Here is a 16,184-nt window from a genome sequence, read left to right on the forward strand (position 1 = left end):
CAATTTGTGGTATTTGTGATTTTGAGCATGATTATTGAGAGATAATGTACGCACTCATTTTTCAGAACACTTGGAATCGATGATATTTGATGAAACACTTTGATGAGCTGGGCTCGATTTTACTTGAGTGACGTGAGATGGCCAATATCCGATGTTAGTTCTGGAATCATTGATTGAGTGAGTGCATAGACTCCGCGGGTCCCCCAGAGTGGTGCTGGTGAGAACCCCCAAAGGGGAAAAGATCCGGGGTTCCGTCTGTCTGTTGGGCAAAGATTCGAAATGGGTGGTACATAGATTTTGCGAGTCACACTGTGTTGTGCTACCGAGATGTCGATATTTCCGTCCGGAGTACATGTGTACACAACATTTGCATGGCATTGCATTGGATTCATACATTATTGCATTGTATTGCACCATGGCTTATTTTGAGGTGTTTTTGTGTTGTACTTGTGATGTTGGATTCGGACTTGATATATTTAAACTTGGCACATTTGGGATTAGATGCTCTACTTAGGTGATGACGTTAACTTGGATTCGATTACATTTGCTTTATCTTTAGTTTGTCTTGCTTATACCTTTATTATACGAATTGTGTTAGCTATGCTTAGTCAGCCATGATGCCTACCGATCATGTTGTTTTGTCTTCGATTTCGCACTTGCGATTCCTTTATGAATGCAGAGAGTATCAGGTTGGATCTGCTTTCGGTACACGTGGTTGATAGTCGCTTCAGCATTATCTTCGAGTTCCAGGGTGAGCATGGACGTTCGCTGCCTTGAAGACTTCTCTATCATTATGTCCTATTTCTATTCAGAGACATTGACACTTTATGTATTATTATTCCAGACTTGTATTATTTCCCCTTTTAGATGCCCTTGTATTACTCAGACTAGACCCTGGGGGTATTATTATTATTCCGCACTTTTTCTACTATATATATATATATATATATATATATATATATATATCGTGAGACTTACGTATTTATTCTATTTCGTTGATCGATTATGTCTTTATTTATCATTGGGTTGAGGGTCCTCTAACCGAGGTGGGAAAGGTAAGTGCCCGCACGGCTTATGCTAAAATGGGTCGTGACAATTTAATTATGGTTAATTCCATAAATTGGTGGTTATGAGGCTAGTAGTGGCTATAATTGAAATGATCAAATATTATAAATTTTGGCCTTAATTGAAAATTAATTCTATGTTTTAATCCAATTAAGGCCATTATTGCAAATACTAGCCCTTAATTGTTTAATTGAGTTTAATTTTGGCCATGATTGAAACAACCAAATTCATTGTCGAAGTTCAATTAGGTCATAAATGCAATTAGTTCTTATTTGTTTAATTAAGCCGAATATAGCCACAATTGAAATAACCTATTGCATAGGTCAAGGTCAATTTGAGGCTACGTTCGCAATTAAAGTCCCTCTGCTTAATTAGCCATGATTATTTGGTTAATTAATCTTGAGTTGACCGTGACTTAAGGGGGTTAAATTAATTGGTCTTTTCTTAATTATGGTAAGTTATTCATAGTAGGTGTCAAAATTCTTGTGTGTATACACATATATAAATGTGTATACATGTATACCACGTGTATATATATGTATATAATGACCCAATCCCCTATCCCTTTAAATTCGGTCGAGTCCAAGCCTAAAGGACCAAGACCCGGCCCACTCCCATATATACACACACATACACAGACCAAACAGATCCCAAAGTCTTTCATTTGAAAAATAAGGGTTTGAGAGCAAACCCTAGAGGCACCGCACCTTCGTTCCTTTTCTCTTTCTTGCATCATATGCCGGAAATGACAAGATTTACTAGCCGTCGAGGCTCCACGTTCACTTGGTATGGCTGAGAATGGCAAGAGCATTTTTTGCTCTGCTATTTCTCAATTAAATCCACCGCATTTCAACCCAAAAGAGGTATTATCCCTCTTTCCCCTTTGCTTTTTCTGCATTGTAACGTTCAAGAGGGTACAAATCCTTAATAAATTTTGTCTTACTTTTACACCTCAGAAATTTCATGTCGTTGTACTGTAAATAGACTAACACGAGCTTAAGGTGAACATGAAGTTCTTATGACATTAAGGAGGGTATTTGGTAGCTTCAAAGTGCATACGATAGGGTTTTGGAAGTTATACGAATCGGTAAAACTAAGTTCGTTGAGGGAAGCGGAGCATAAGTTGTGTTTGGGAAAGGTTTCGCAAACTATCGAGTTAAGGATTGTTTAGTAATGCCTTGAGGAGACGTTATGAAGATCTTTAGATGGTTAGTGAAGTGTTAAACAAGTGTTAAGAAGGTTCTATAAGGATTAGAGATCAAACGAATCGACGAGAGCAATTTCGGGAAGAGGGTGAGTTATATGACCAATTATACGGTCCATATAATGGTCCGTATAACGCCTGATGAAGGATCATCACTGGGAAGATTATACGATCACTTATACGAACCGTATAAAATTATACGGACTGTAAAAGTGTCTGTATAATCCATACGGGCAGCTTTAGTTCCTTTCTATAAATAAAAGACCCAAGTTCTTATTTCTCATTTCTCATTTCCTCCACAACTCTTGAAAGCTCTAGAACATTCCTCATGTCATATTAACACAAACCCAAGGGAAATCAAAGATTAATTACCAAGAATTAAGAGAATCAAGTGTGGAGAGGCCCTCTAGGGTTTATAGAAGTCAAGAAATCTTTTGGTGTTGAAGTTGGGGTTTCTCTCAAGTGAAGCATGTGCATCCAAAGTTCATCCTTATGTGATCAAAGGTGAGTTTCACATCTATTTCATGTTATTAAGAGTATTTGGTTGTTGAATGACTTGAATGAGGGAAGAAAGTAGAAGATGAAGCTCCGATGAGGATTTGGTGATGTTTTTGAGTAGTAAATTAACTTGAGTCATGATTCTTAGTATATTATGAGTATAATCTTGTTGTGAATGACACTAATGATGTTGAGGAAGTATTATATGAAAATGAATATGGTGTTGTATTGTAGCTAATACTATGAATGACCTTGGAAGGGAGTCTTGAGAATTAAACAAAGCTTAATTTGAAGAAATCTATTGATTATGATATTATGGGTGTTGCTATTGATGTCTGGGAAGTTGTTTAGTATATGGAGAAGTTGTTGAAACAAAGGAAATGCTGCCCAATTTTCGTTAGCTCTTAAGTCGCTTTAGTTTGGACTTAAGCCTGTTTTAAATGATCTAATTTAGTACGAATTCTCTCGAATGTGGAGTTGCGAGCTTGGAAGGACAACGTTTATTCGTCAAGAAGACATAAAGGTATGTTAAGGCTAGTCCTCTCTCTTTCAAAGGCATGACTCCTATATTACCATTTTCTATAGATTTCCATGACCTTCTTACATTTCTAAGTTGAAAGTCTAAGATTATTAAGAGTCCCTTATGAGCTAGAGACAAGATATGTTCTATGAGAATGATGATGATGATGATCCTAGTTTTTAGAGAATCCGAAGCTTATGAGATGATGCCATTATGAGTTGACAATCTTATTTCATGAATTTATTGATGTTATTTCTTGTTGTAGTCTTACCTCATGATATTAGTTCCTTCAAAGTGAGACATAGTGATGATGAATGTTCCATAATACAATCGGAGGTCACTGACCTTACGTCACTCTGATATTATTGTAGCTTTAATTGGGCTCACATGCATGCTTATTTTTATATATGACTATACCGGGCCTAGTTGGCCGGGCAGACACCACTACGCTGGGCGTAAGTGGGCGGCTTATGGATGATGATAGTACACTAGGCCTAATTGGCCGGCCGATCCCGGACGCGAGCTAGTAATGATGTATGACTCGTACAATATTATATATATATATATATATATATATATATATATATATATATATATATATATGTAAAAGTTAGCATGCATGGTATCCGCCTTGAAAGGCAATCGTATGTGCAGGTTATCTCTCTATCTCATGTTCCTTATCTCTTTATTATGTCATTATTCAAGCCTAACATACTCAGTACATTATTCGTACTGACGTCCTTTCTTTTGTGGACGTTGCGTTCATACCCGCAGGCAGAGAGGGAGACGGTCTAGATCCCTAGGAGCATTATCAGCAGATACACAAGAGCACTCCACTCCTTCGGAGTTGCCGTTTATTGATATATTCTTTTGTGTTTATACTTGGGGCATGGCGGGGTCCTGTCCCGTCCTTATGATTTCAGTACTCCAGTTAGAGGCTCATAGATACATATGTGGGTAGTAGATATCAGATGATCCCTTTAGTGCATGTCTTGTATCGCATTTTGTAGCCTCATGGGCTTATACATTGTACATATACAGTCAGACCTCTCTATAACGACACCTGCATATAACAACACCTCTCTATAACAGCTAAGATTTTTCGGAACCGATTTTTTATGTTATATTTTACTTCTCTATAACATGATTTCACCTATAACAGCAACAACCAACTTTATAACAGTACGCTCTTTGTAAAATTACCCCCATATAACAGCTATCTTCTTTTTTTGGTAATATAATAATTAACCATCTTTATAAAATTAGAATATCTATGATTACCAATAATAAGAGTGGAAATTTTGACCAAATATTTGATCATTTAATACACTATTTATGATAAAAAAATATCATATGAATATATATTTTCATCATTAAACGATTTTCCTTCGTTAGACAAAGGGTGATTAAGCTTAGAATTTGACAATTAAAAATGAAATTTAGATTTTATGCATCTTTTTTGCCTATAACAGCGAAGTACTATTTAAATGTCCATGCTGTTATAGGCGTATAACAGCTGAAAAATTTCGAATCCAACCATGTTGTTATTGTCACACCCTAATTTCCGATAGGGCATGATGGGCACCCGACCCTTACTTAGGGCCGAGCGAACCCGCTGACTCTCGTTATACTCATAATCATGCTGGGCCCTTAAATCATGACAGAATGCATAAGGAAAGCTTTTCAAAGAACAACATACTTTTCGTCTTTTTCAAATCAAATAAAATCTGTAATCATAACAAATCTGTAACATAATGCGTAATGATACATCGGCTTACATAGCCGCTTACAAAACTGACATCTTATACACACGACACTGTCTGCAAAGTCTCTAACATAACTCCAGATACCATAACAAAAGCACTCTGACTCGGCAGCACTCCGGAGGAAATGGAGCTCGCCAATCCAAATTGAACATCTTCTACTCATCCGTATATACCGCGTGGCATGAAACGCAGCCCCGAAGGGCGGGGGGCTCGCACGGAATATGTACCGAGCATGTAAAGCATGAAATACAAGAAATGTAACCATACCGAAGTAAGGAGTACAGAAAATTAGTACCGTAACCAGAAACCATAAAACTTGTCTTTGAAACATAAATCATGCATGTCAATGACATTATGAGACTGAATGACATAAGAAAATAGTCATCATGTACATGTACATATAGCGTGTCCCAGCCCTCTAATGAGGGACTCGGTAAGTAAAATCATGTCATCATGTCATCATATATATATACATAGCGTGTCCCGGCCCTCTAGTGAGGGACTCGGTGAATAGAATCATCATATGCCATCCTGGCCGCCATCCCCATATCATCACATCATCATATACATATATATAGCGTGTCCCGGCCCTCTAGTGAGGGACTCGGTGAATAATGCAGTGGAATGTGCACGAATGCGTGTCCTGGCCCGGAACTCAGTGAAAGACATATTGAGCTTTGCACAAGAAGAGTAGTGAGAAACCATATGCACATAAATCATCATTACAGACTCAATGGATAAGTAAGTAGTCGACGCTCGAGAGTCAAAACGGTAATCATGTTAAGTTCTTTCAAAAAGTCGTTAAGACTAAACAAAGGAAAACCTCGGGGACCACGGATGTGCATCAAGCCAATCCAGGCCCCCCCATGAAAGTTAAAGTCATTATACGCTATAGAATCATTTACGAGTATATCAAAGCAATCCGGTTCTGTCTATGATAGTTAGGGACATTTTCAACATAAAACCCTTTTGGAGCAAAACTCTTTATACCACATTTGAACTCAATCATACAAAAGACATAAAGACCGTAGTTCTACCACATTAAGAATGCCAACATTAAGAGGTGGATATGAATCGTAACCATGCTCGAATCGTAAGAGTAGAGTGACCCCGAGAATCGTGTCATAGCTTACTTACACTAAGACATGCCAAAGAAAGAAGGTTGAGCTTTACATACCTCGTCCGCTTCCTAAGCTAATCCAAACTCAAGTCTCGGTCACCCCAAGATCTACAATAGTCAATAAATACCAAACATTAGCTATAGGCACTTAGGAATTCAATCCTAAGTTAGCATTTGTCTACAGAAATTTGGGCAAAGATTTCCCCCGTTTATATGCCTAGCCCGAATTCTCAATTCAAGAACCAACAACACCAACAACAATACAAATAGTATTAACATCATTTCCAATACCGATGTATGCCATAAAACAGCCAGACATTAACGTTTTCTAAATTTCTCAACCAACCAAATTTGCGATATAACTATTTAATAATTTTATTTCCGTAAAGGAGTCGAAATTCATATGAACAACATCAATAACAACAGCCTTCACATTTTACAAGGTAAATACATTTATTTTCATCCAAAATTCTCTTCAAATCTCCTTCCATAATTCACAACACCAACCAACGAATTTATCAGACTATTCCCTTCGTGCTAATCCATTAAAATTCTAAATAAACTCATTAACAATAAAAAGGAACCGTATTCATACCTTAAGCATGCAGCCCCCACGTTATCACTCTTCTCCTTGGTTGATTTTTAGCTCAAATTGAAGACAAAGCAGCGTATAACACTTTTCTCTTCATGGGCTTCGGAATTCGGGGCTCAGATTTTGGTCAAAATTATTTTTTCTTCTCTCCGAGGCTCTTCTCTCTCTCTTTCCAGAATTTTCTGGTGTTCTTGGTCTGAAAAATGAGAGGAAAGGGCTGAAATTTCACTTAAATAGGCATGGGTCATGGGCCTAACCCGATTGGGCCCGGTTTGGGCCTAGCCTACTGACCTTTCCGCCTTAAAACGTCCATATCTCCTTATCCCGATGTCACCTGTGGGCCCACCACCTATGGTTGGAAAGATAATTCAATTATCTACAACTTCTGTCTTTGGTATTTTTCCAAATTCCAAACTTATAATACCGTTTCTGCCCCTCGAAGTCTGATCACCCGAAAACATTACTTAAAAATATTTGCTTGGAGGACTTCCACTTTGATTTGGCTCAAGGGTCCTTCTTGAGTTATGTTTACCTTCACATATGTGATTCATATAAATTGTCGCATGTCCCAAAAAAAATCTGAATGTGCCCACCTCAGCTTGCAAATAATCCGACGTGCAAAAACACGAAATATAATACTGTCAACGTGAGTTTAAATTATGAAGCAACAACATGATTGTCAATTTTTAAGCACGTTAATAAGGACCTTCCAATTGGTTGGAACTGCTAGAAGAAAATATTTTTTTGAATCAAGATTTGAGGGCTCAAATTCTTGCCCCATGGCCGAATGGCCTCTCTTTATTTTTCTCCAAGTTTCTTGAATTTTCTAAGGTGTAGGATGATGAATGATTAATTTGTCATCTTTTTATTACTTATAAGTTGCATCCAAGTGGCCCATGGCCCACACCCCACACATGGCCACATATGGCCATTTTCATGAAATAACCAACTTTCCATAATTAACTTTTTAACCCCAAATTTTCCTTAATATTCCATGCCAATAAATTCATAAGCAACTTATGCCTTAAAGCAAGGTCGGAAAAAAAAGCCTTGTCCATAACTCGTCGCAACCAACTTAAAAATATTCCAACGCATGTAATACGGGATATAACATCCTTCCCCCTTTAGAACATTCGTCCTCGAATGTTCAACTAGTCTCATAGGGTCTTATAAGGATCTCGGAAGGGTTTCCTTTATTACCCTAGCATGTACTCTCATCTACTAATCATATTTCTTTTTCATCTCCTTTTACCTTACGAATAATGTAATAAGGTCCAATACATCTCGGGTTAAACTTCTTCTTCTTGTCGGATCTCATTACATCTTTCGTGGGTGGCATCTTCAAGCATACCCACTCGCCAATCCGGAATTCTAAGTGTCGACGTCGATTGTCGTCATATGCTTTCTGTCGTCTCTGGGCTGCTAATAGCCGTTCCCTGCTTTAACTATCATCAACTGGTATTATCCTGAAAGAAGTTGAAACACATACTCACCCTCTTTTAGTAGCCAACTAGTTCTGATCATCTTGCTTATATCATCTTATAATTTCCCTTTACTCAACTTGTAACCTTCTAGGCACATTGCCTCGTGTCATTTCTCTATCTTTAATTCAGACTTTCCTATTGTCCCTTTGCTCAGATTTTTGCTCTCAACTTTCCTGTCACATATGATGTTGCAATCTTTACGCGAATATACAAAGGCGCTCAAATTAGCCCAAGAAATACCTTAGCGTGGCTTCGCTAATCCTTACGTTTTACTTTGTCTTGGACTCTCTTATCTTACAACCGGTATCGGGGTAGCTCTTTGGTTCAATCATAGCCCTGTACTGTTTGGCTTCAGTCCTAATTCTATCTCGATAATTCAGCTTAAACCATCTTTACATTTTTCCTTAATGCGCCCAAAATCTCGTAACCATATTGTTATTACTGAATCCGAACTTTTCTCCTTAAACATTACTTGGTTTTATCCCTCGCATATAAATATCCATAAGCAACATAACTACTCTTGTACCACTTGTATAAAGTACATTCAATCTTAGTCACGATCTTTCTTTCTCTCCGGTTCACTCGCTCCCATATTCCTTCCATCCTAACATTCGCTTGTAACCTATCCTGTCATGCTCTTTTCCCTTCCTTCATTCACTTCTTTGATGTTCTCACTTCCTACTATAGGAGGTTTTCTACTTTTTTCTCCCTTACTACTCAGAGGTCGCGGTACCATTAGCGAACAACCCTATTGTCCACATCTTAGCCTCTAATTCGGCACAGCAGTATTGTCTTTCACCATGTCTCTGTAAGTTACTCGTTATCGTTCTCTTGCCATATTCTTCTTTAAGCCTCCACTTCCTAATGTCATATCATTCCAGATCTCTACCATTAATTCTCAGCACTATCTCAATTACCATTCTCGCTTTTACCCCTTTTGCTGGCTTTTGGATCTTACTAACTTATCTCGGCAAGGAATCTTACCTGTAGTCCGAGCATCCTATCAATTAGTGTCGATTGTCTCCATCTTAAACTTGCATCTCTCTCACTCGCTTCCCCCCTTTAAGGAGTGTACTTATACTATTATCCGATTATACTCTGCCCTATATCCGTGTTTCCGATCTCGATTAGGTGGCATTTTTATTCAGACATTTTTTATCCCCGTGCCGTTCATCTACTCACTTTCTTTCTTTTCCAAACGTCATCGCGTTAGTACTTCCCAAGCTTATCCTATAGTGAAAACAACATCAGCTTGCCTTATGACATTGGTGCCATTTATTTTTCTTTTCACTTGAACTTCGTTGCCTTGTCCGGTTAATGCCTTCCCTATACCGGCACGTTGGTTGCCGGAATGCACATATCCGCTAATATAGCCATGTACGGGATATCATGTACGTACGTATTCATATAATTGTTACCATCTAGCTTACAAAATATTTCCAACCGCTATCCCAACTCACCCTAATTCTGGAGCTGTGATGCACCTTCTTTCTCTTTACCGGTCTAATCCGCCCCGTGCTACGCTACCTCTTAAGGTTTCTGCCCACATTCCGCAGACTCAAATTTTTCCCTAGATTACTCTAGCTTCTCATTTGCTTCTTACGTCTGAATTTGTAAGACTTTTCAGAAAACTTCTCAGGGGGTCACCCATCCTAAAATTGCTCTCACTCCAGCACGCTTAACCTTGGAACTCCGATGAGATACGATGCTTTAATGCTAATATAATGGCGTTCACCTCACCGCATGACCTTCATCACATAATCTGGAGTAAGTTGAGGTCTTAACAGATCTCAAAACGTTCTCATAACACATCTCCCTCCGAATTAGAAAGGGTCTCTTACTCTTCTGACTCCGCAATTACTATTTTAGCCCTTTTTCAATCCTCAATATTCACTTTTCACCTATGGATATGACTACTCCCCGTCCTAGACTTCCATTCCCAAAGGTGATGAACACACCTTGATCGCCGTTACTTATAAATACTTGGTTATCGGCCTTTTGATTTCTGCTCTCCTTTTACCTCGTTCCCCATCCTTTCCATAACCGAGTCTTTCACAGTTCCGTCACTTATAGTACTCGTATCCTTGGCTACACATGTCATGGTCTGTCACTACACTGTTGTCTCGCTCTCTTCTTATTTCTTCTTCCAATTACCCCTTCTTTCCTTACACTCGCTATCATTTCCATTATTATATAACCCTTATTCCAAACTTCCCCTACAGAACTTGACAGCCTTCCTTATTCGTTCCATAGCTCGTTTTTCCGTTTCACACTTGCCTCTATATTCTAGTTACATAGATCACATCATAACTTTGGCGACCTTCTCACTCGGCTTTACTTATTTCCATGACAATCCTTATTATATCCACATTATACCTTATTCGTAATCAATCCTATAATGTAGCACTTCTTAACCCTTTACCATTTCTGATCAACTTTATCTTTAATATTACACAAACTGTCTTATCAATATGTTCATATCCATCGCAATTCTCTTCCTTTGTACTCTTGTCTTGATCATACTATTACTTCTTTTAGCTATAAGCTCGTCATAATTCACCCCTGCTTATCAATTCAATCAGTACCTTAAATAACATCCCATCAAGATTTTTTCAATCTCTTCTAAATCATCTTTTAATATCACAAGCCCTTTCCAAATTCTTTTTACTAGATCGATATCGACCTCCTGATTACTATTACCATCAATTCAACAGTTAACTTATTTCTCAAGGTCGGCCGTACTTACAACTTAGTCAAATCTTATCATTACTATTAGTACGACCTTTCAAGTCATATCATAAACCCATATCTCATTCTCTTTTTATTTCTGGGAAAATTTCGACAGAATTTCCTCTATATTTCTTACTATCTCAAAACCTGCACACAGGAAATGCCAACAGTGCCTCACAGGGCCAACATATATATGTATATACATCATATCATATCACGGCCACACAGGGCTCCCATTACCAACAACAGTACAAAGATGATAAACTTACCTCGTGTGTCCAACTCGAACGGCACCTGTTACACTTTCTTGTTTACTTTCCCTTTTAACCTTCAACTTGAATTTCGATCGTACTTCAGTATCTTCCCCGACATACATCTTTCATACCTTTGTTTACCTGCGTGCTTTGTAGCTTCTAATATCGCTCGTTACTTTCTTCTGCTGCAATCAAAGGTTAGTGGAAGGAGTCTCATCTCCTATGACTTGGCTCTATGGCACGATCTAAGAGGTGAAGGAAGAGTAACCACCCTAAATGCCCCGTAGCCTCCTGTTCATAAATGTGGCGCGCTTCACACCATAAACAGGACTCTACTGGACACGACTTTGCAGACAACCCCTAGGACGAACTGCTCTGATACCAATTTGTCACACCCTAATTTTCGATTGGGCATGATGGGCACCCGACCCTTACTTAGGTCCGAACGAACCCGCTGACTCTCGTTATACTCATAATCATGCCGGGCCCTTAAATCATGACAGAATGCATAAGGAAAGCTTTTCAAAGAACAACATACTTTTCGTCTTTTTCAAATCAAATAAAATCTGTAATCATAATAAATCTGTAACATAATGCGTAATGATACATCGGCTTACATAGTCGCTTACAAAACTGACATCTTATACACACGACACTGTCTGCAAAGTCTCTAACATAACTCCGGATACCATAACAAAAGCACTCTGACTCGGCAAAAGACTCGGGAGGAAATGGAGCTCGCCAATCCAAACTGGAACATCTTCTACTCATCCGTATATACCGCGTGGCATGAAACGCGGCCCCCGAAGGAAGAGGGTCGACGAAATATGTACCGAGCATGTAAAGCATGAAATACAGAAATGTAACCATACCGAAGTAAGGAGTACGAAAATTAGTACCGTAACGAGTAAAACCATAAAACTTGTCTTTGAAACATAAATCATGCATGTCAACGACATTATGAGACTGAATGACATAAGAAAATAGTCATCATGTACATGTACATATAGCGTGTCCCGGCCCTCTAATGAGGGACTCGGTAAGTAAAATCATGTCATCATGTCATCATATATATATACATAGCGTGTCCCGGCCCTCTAGTGAGGGACTCGGTGAATAGAATCATCATATGCCATCCTGGCCGGCATCCCCATATCATCATATACATATATATAGCGTGTCCCGGCCCTCTAGTGAGGGACTCGGTGAATAATGCAGTGGAATGTGCACGAATGCGTGTCCTGACCCGGGACTCAGTGAAAGACATATTGAGCTTTGCACAAGCAGAGTAGTGAGAAACCATATGCACATAAATCATCATTACAGACTCAATGGATAAGTAAGTAGTCGACGCTCGAGAGTCAAAACGGTAATCATGTTAAGTTCTTTCAAAAAGCCGTTAAGACTAAACAGAGGAAAACCTCGGGGACCACGGATGTGCATCAAGCCAATCCAGGCCCCCCCATGAAAGTTAAAGTCATTATACATTATAGAATCATTTACGAGTATATCAAAGCAATCCGGTTCTGTCTATGAAAGTTAGGGACATTTTCAACATAAAACCCTTTTGGAGAAAAACTCTTTATACCACATTTGAATTCAATCATACAAAAGACATAATGACCGTAGTTCTACACATTAAGAATGCCAACATTAAGAGGTGGATATGAATTGTAACCATGCTCGAATCGTAAGAGTAAAGTGACCCCGAGAATCGTGTCATAGCTTACTTACACTAAGACATGCCAAAGAAAGAAGGTTGAGCTTTACATACCTCGTCCGCTTCCTAAGCTAATTCAAACTCAAGTCTCGGGCTCCCCAAGATCTACAATAGTCAATAAATACCAAACATTAGCTATAGGCACTTAGGAATTCAGTGCTAAGTTAACATTTGTCTACGTAAATTTGGGCGCATTTCCCCGTTTATATGCCTAGCCCGAATTCTCAATTCAAGAACCAACACCAACAACAATACCAATAGTATTAACATCATTTCCAATACCGATGTATGCCATAAAACAGCCCGCACATTAATCGTTTTCTAAATTTCTCAACCAACCAAATTTGCGATATAACTATTTAATAATTTTATTTCCGTAAAGGAGTCGAAATTCATATGAACAACATCAATAACAACAGCCTTCACATTTTACAAGGTAAATACATTTATTTTCATCCAAAACTCTCTTCAAATCTCCTTCCATAATTCACAACACCAACCAACGAATTTATCAGACTATTCCCTCCGTGCTAATCCGTTAAAATTCTAAACAAACTCATTAACAATGAAAAGGAACCGTATTCATACCTTAAGCATGCAGCCCCCACGTTATCACTCTTCTCCTTGGTTGATTTTTAGCTCAAATTGAAGACAACGCAAACAGACAACACTTTTCTCTTCATGGGCTTCGGAATTCGGGGCTTAGATTTTGGTCAAAATTATTTTTTCTTCTCTCCAAGGCTCTTCTCTCTCTCTTTCCAGAATTTTCTGGTGTTCTTGGTCTGAAAAATGAGAGGAAAGGGCTGAAATTTCACTTAAATAGGCATGGGTCATGGGCCTAACCCGATTGGGCCCGGTTTGGGCCTAGCCCACTGACCTTTCCGCCTTAAAACGTCCATATATCCTTATCCCGACGTCACCTGTGGGCCCACGACCTATGGTTGGAAATATAATTCAATTATCTACAACTTCTATCTTTTGTATTTTTCCAAATTCCAAACTTATAATACCGTTTCTTCCCCTCGAAGTTAGATCACCCGAAAACATTACTTAAAAATATTTGCTTGGAGGACTTCCACTTTGATTTGGCTCAAGGGTCCTTCTTGAGTTATGTTTACTTTCACATATGTGATTCATATAAATTGTCTCATGTCCCAAAAAAAATCTCAATGTGTGGGCCCCACCTCAGCTTGCGAATAATCCGACGTGCAAAAACACGAAATATAATACTGTCAACGTGAGTTTAAATTATGAAGCAACAACATGATTGTCAATTTTTAAGCACATTAATAAGGACCTTCCAATTGGTTGGAACTGCTAGAAGAAAATATTTTTTTGAATCAAGATTTGAGGGCTCAAATTTTCGGTTCCATGGCCGAATGGCCTCTCTTTATTTTTCTCCAAGTTTCTTGAATTTTCTAAGGTGTAGGATGATGAATGATTGATTTGTCATCTTTTTCTTACTTATAAGTTGCATCCAAGTGGCCCATGGCCCACATCCCACACATGGCCACATATGGCCATTTTCATGAAATAACCAACTTTCCATAATTAACTTTTTAACCCCAAATTTTCCTTAATATTCCATGCCAATAAATTCATAAGCAACTTATGCCTTAAAGCAAGGTCGAAAAAAAAATAGCCTTGTCCATAACTCGTCGCAACCAACTTAAAAATATTCCAACGTACAGAATGCGGGATATAACAGTTATAGAGAGGTTTGACTGTACGTATATTTTAAGGAGTGATTGAAGGTCCTTTCAGGGTAAGCTTTGTTTGAGAATTGTGTTGATCTAAGTTGAATATGATGGCGATTATGATGAGTGGTGCTCGGTAGGCTAGCTCCGGGTACCCGTCATGGCCCTCTAGCTGGGTCGTGACACTTACCTTCTTTTAAATCCTCGATTTTTATTGGTTCATGAGGAACCGAAAGGATTGATCAATTTTTGGTAATTGTTTGTTCATTAAATCTCAGCCTTTGAATGTGGTTTTCAAAGTAAGCAATTCTCAGAATTGCAAAGTCCCACATCGAGTTGACATTAGGGTTTTCTCAGATCTAGGGTTCTATATAAAGAAACCTATTTCTCACTATTTGGCAGACTTGAATTGGATATACATATATATTTACTCAAAAAACTCGATTCCTTTTAAGTTTTGGCAAAAAATTGCTTTGAAACTTCAATTTTCGAGTCAGGTAAAATTTTAATATTTGTTTTCTTTGTGGGTTGGCTAAGTTGGGGTTTTGAGGAGCATAAAGGGGCTTCCAAGTTCAAATCTCGATCAAAGGCTGTGCATGAGAAAGGCAATCTTCTTTCCCTTTAAATTTTTGTCATTTTTTTCCTATTTAGGTATAATTTATGTGTTAGTTATGTGTAGTTAAGCTTGTTTAATATGTTGTTTGGTTAAATAAGTGGATTAGATTGGGTAGGCATGGTTTAGGTGTTATCAGTCTTAAAACTTGTTGTTAAACATATGTTTAGCCTAATTTCTGCCTATTACTTTCCTAAGCTTATGATATAATCCTATTTACAATCCTGTTAGTTCATTTAGTATGATAGATGGATATATGAAGTCCTATAGCCTGATTAAATGTAATAATGGCACTGTAAAAAGGACTAAGCATGTCAAGGTTAAGTGTCCAAGCGTGTTTGAATCATGTTATCTGGCTTAAGCTAATCATGTTCAAAGTGTGTAAATACCACTTATTTAGTTTGAATCCCATCTGATTAGGGTCTAATAAGGACCATTATCATGCCTATTCTATTTACTTCTATGCATTGTTTAGAAGAATGGTGTTGATCCTTGCTTGTTCTATGAACTGGAGTTTATTGGTTCATTGCTATGACATCTGATGAGTGTTATGCTATGACCTAGAAGTCTGCTAATCATGCTAATATGGATAAAAATTTGCTATGATTGATCATCCTATTAACTGTTTATGTCAAATCTGGATTAATGTGTGTTGGACTTGATCAATATGACTAAATGTACATTAGACAGTGCATAAGCTTTCCTGTTTGACACCATGATTAGTGTACTCAACTCTGTGTCTGGTTTCAACTAGCATGTGAATTGATTTTGACTGCCTGAGACATGTCTGTACTTGCCTGAATCAAGTCTTAAAGTCCTTTGTGACCTATGTGTTTGATCCTAGAATGGTTTCTCTGTGTCGTGTTGCTTGAATCAAGCTTGTTCTCAAAATGTGTTATTAGTGGTAAAAAAATGGAATCC

This window comes from Lycium ferocissimum, chromosome 5 (assembly GCF_029784015.1).
Source record: "Lycium ferocissimum isolate CSIRO_LF1 chromosome 5, AGI_CSIRO_Lferr_CH_V1, whole genome shotgun sequence".
Taxonomy (NCBI): domain Eukaryota; kingdom Viridiplantae; phylum Streptophyta; class Magnoliopsida; order Solanales; family Solanaceae; genus Lycium; species Lycium ferocissimum.